The following is a 4,165-nucleotide window of genomic DNA, read 5'->3' as shown; positions in this document are numbered from 1 at the left end:
AAAGATTTTCCCCATTTGGTTATTACCTCTTAGAGAATGAATTTTCCACAAAATTCCAGCACATAACATCAAAAATATTCAAAGCTCCAGAGGGCTGCCACTATGAGTCATCATGACGCAGTCTGGGTAGAGCTGGCAAGGTTGCCTTTTATTTTTATGAAAAGGGATATGTTTATTTCAGAAATGCAGGATTGGTGTGCAATTTGAAAGCAAATGCTACTCACTATATTAGCAGAATAAAGAAGCAAAATCATGAGTATTTCAAAATACATTAGAAGCATTTAATATAACATTCATTCATGATAAAAAAAAAAATTCTTCGAAAGCTCCAAATAGAAATGGGCTTCCTTAAAGTGACACCTCCTAAAACCCTACAGCAATCATACAGTGATGAAATATTGAAGGTTTTGAAATTGGAACAAGACAAGGATGTCCACTCTATTTAACAGCCATCGTAATGTAGCTAGGACAACAAGGCAAAAAAGAATAAATAAGAATGCATCATGTATGTGTGCTTAAGTCGCTTCAGTTGTGTCCAACTCTTTGCGACCCTATGGGCTGTAGCCCGTCAGGCTCCTCTGTCCATGGGATTCTCCGGGCAAGAATACTGGAGTGTGGTACCATGCCCTCCTCCAGGGGATCTTCCTGACCCAAGGATCTAACCCACGTCTCTTACGTCTCCTGCACTGGCAGACAGGTTCTTTATCACCAGTGCATTCTGTCTAGTAAATAGAAATAAACCATCTTATTTGTTAGCAGCATGATTGTGTACATGGAAAGTTATGTGTATTGGAAGGTCAGCAAGGTGCAGCAGAAATTGTCAAAACACACTATCAAATTTTTTTTTCAAAACACACTATCAAATTTTTATATGACATTAAAAGCGTAATTAGGGGACTTCCCTGGCAGTCCAGTGGTTAAGATTCGCCTTCCAGTACAGAGGGTGCAGTTTTGATCCCTGGTCAGGGAGCTTAGATTCCACATGCCGCGAGGCCAAAAACCAAAACATAAAACAGAAGCAATGTTGTAACAAGTTCAATAAAGACTTTAAAAAAATAGTCCACATCAAAAAAATCTTTTAAAAAAGTGTAATTAGGAAATGACACCTTAAGAGAAATATTTTATATTAGCATCAAAAACACTAAACATGTAAATCTATCAGAGTTGTGCAAGAACTCTGCAGAGAAAGCTATAAAATACTATTAATATTGTTGACGGGCTTCCCTCATAGCTCAGTCTGTAAAAAATCTGCCTGCAATGCAGGAAACCCAGGTTCAATTTCTGGATCGGGAAGATCCCCTGGAGAAGGAAATGGCAACCCACTCCAGTATTCTTGGTTGGAGAATTCCATGGACAGAGGAGCCTGGCAGGCCTACAGTCCATGGGGTCTCAAGAATCAAACATGACTTAGTGACTAAACCACCAATATTGTTAACAGAAATGCATGGAAACCTAGATTGGAAGACTTAATATTGTGAAGATAGCAATTTTCCACAAATCAGCTAAACTTAAGCACCTATATATTGTTCATAAGGGCACATTGGCTAGCTTTATTGACTACGCGAAAGCCTCTGTCTGTGTGGATCACAACAAACTGTGGAAAATTCTTAAAGAGATGGGGATAACAGACCCACCTCACCGGCCTCCTGAGAAATCTGTACGCAGGTCAAGAAACAACAGTTAGAACTGGACATGAAACAGCAGACTGGTTCCAAATTGGGAAAGGAGTACATCAAGGCTGTATATTGTCACCCTGCTTATTTAACGTATATGCAGAGTACATCATGCAAAATGCCGGGCTGGATGAAGCACAAGTTGGAATCAAGATTGCCAGGAGAAATATCAATAACCTCAGATATGCAGATGACACCACCCTTATGGTGGAAAGCAAAGAGGAACTAAAGCAACTGAACTGAACTGGCCAGCTTATTCTTTTTACCTAATGTTGATTTTAATATTTAAAGTTAACAGTGCTGAGCAGCAACAAGGATATAGTGCATAGCATAGGGAAATACAACCATTGTTTTCTAATAACTTTAAGTTGTTGTTGTTGTTCAGTCACTCAGTCGTGTCCAACTCTCTGCCACCCCATGGACTGCAGTGTACCAGGCTTCCCTGTCTATCACCAACTCCTGGAGCTTGCTCAAACTCATGTCCTTCGAGTTGGTGGTGCCATTCAACCATTTCATCCTCTGTCATCCCCTTCTCCTCCTGCCTTCAATCTTTTCCAGTATCAGGGTCTTTTCTAATGAGTCAGCTCTTCGCATCAGGTGGCCCCAATATTGGAGTTTCAGCTTCAGCATCAGTCCTTCCAATGAGTATTCAGGGTTGATTTCCTTTAGGATGGACTTGTTGGATCTCCTTGCAGTCCAAAGGACTCTCAAGAGTCTTCTCCAACACCACAGTTCAAAAGCATCAATTCTTCAGCACTCAGCCTTTTTATGGTCCAACTCTCACATCCATACATGACTACTGGAAAAAGCATATCCTTGACTAGAGGACCATTTTTGGCAAAGTGATGTCTCTGCTTTTTAATATGCCATCTAGGTTGGTCATAGTTTTTCTTCCAAGGAGCAAGCATCTTTTAATTTCATGGCTGCAGTCACCATCTGCAGTGATTTTGGAGCCCAAGAAAATGAAGTCTTTCAATGTTTCCATTATTTCCCCATCTACTTGCCATGAAGTGATGGGACTGGATTCACTGCAGATGTGACTGCAGCCATGAAATTAAAAGACGCTTGCTCCTTGGAAGAAAAACTATGACCAACCTAGATGGCATATTAAAAAGCAGAGACATCACTTTGCCAAAAATGGTCCTCTAGTCAAGGATATGCTTTTTCCAGTAGTCCTGTATGGATGTGAGAGTTGGACCATAAAAAGGCTGAGTGCTGAAGAATTGATGCTTTTGAACTGTGGTGTTGGAGAAGACTCTTGAGAGTCCTTTGGACTGCAAGGAGATCCAACAAGTCCATCCTAAAGGAAATCAACCCTGAATACTCATTGGAAGGACTGATGCTGAAGCTGAAACTCCAATATTGGGGCCACCTGATGCGAAGAGCTGACTCATTAGAAAAGACCCTGATACTGGAAAAGATTGAAGGCAGGAGGAGAAGGGGATGACAGAGGATGAAATGGTTGAATGGCACCACCAACTCGAAGGACATGAGTTTGAGCAAGCTCCAGGAGTTGGTGATAGACAGGGAAGCCTGGTACACTGCAGTCCATGGGGTGGCAGAGAGTTGGACACGACTGAGTGACTGAACAACAACAACAACTTAAAGTTATTAGAAAACAATGGTTGTATTTCCCTATGCTATGCACTATATCCTTGTTGCTGCTCAGCACTGTTAACTTTAAATATTAAAATCAACATTAGGTAAAAAGAATAAGCTGGCCAGTTCAGTTCAGTTGCTTTAGTTCCTCTTTGCTTTCCACCATAAGGGTGGTGTCATCTGCATATCTGAGGTTATTGATATTTCTCCTGGCAATCTTGATTCCAACTTGTGCTTCATCCAGCCCGGCATTTTGCATGATGTACTCTGCATATAAGTTAAATAAGCAGGGTGACAATATACAGCCTTGATGTACTCCTTTCCCAATTTGGAACCAGTCTTTGTTCCATGTCCAGTTCTAACTGTTGCTTCCTGACCTTCCTGACCTGCATTCCAGGTTTCTCAGGAGGCAGGTCAGGTAGTCTGTTATCCCCATCTCTTTAAGAATTTTCCACAGTTTGTTGTGATCCACACAGTCAAAGGCTTTAGTGTAGTCAATGAAGCAGAGGTAGCTATTTTTCTGAAATTCTCATGCTATAAAAAGACTGAATCACTATGTTGTACACCTGACATTAATATATTATTGTAAATCAACTATACTTCAATTTTTAAAATTTTTTAAATAAAGTTACCAGTTCTATTATTGAGACTATTAAGATGGTTTCATGTTGAAATGATTAAAATGACATTTGGAATAATGAATGGTGAGTAATGTACAAATAGCCCCCAACACTTTTTTTTAAGTATAAAAAGTACAAACAACTATATATATATTTATATGTAAAATATATATTTATAGGTATATCTGGAAATAGATTTATATTGTATATTATATAATGGAAAGTCTGCAAAGGCATTCTTCTGGAAGACTCAGAGTTGGGAGACCAGAAACA

The sequence above is a fragment of the Cervus canadensis genome, chromosome X (genome assembly GCF_019320065.1).
Source record: "Cervus canadensis isolate Bull #8, Minnesota chromosome X, ASM1932006v1, whole genome shotgun sequence".
Taxonomy (NCBI): Eukaryota; Metazoa; Chordata; class Mammalia; order Artiodactyla; family Cervidae; genus Cervus; species Cervus canadensis.
This window is presented reverse-complemented; position numbering follows the sequence as displayed.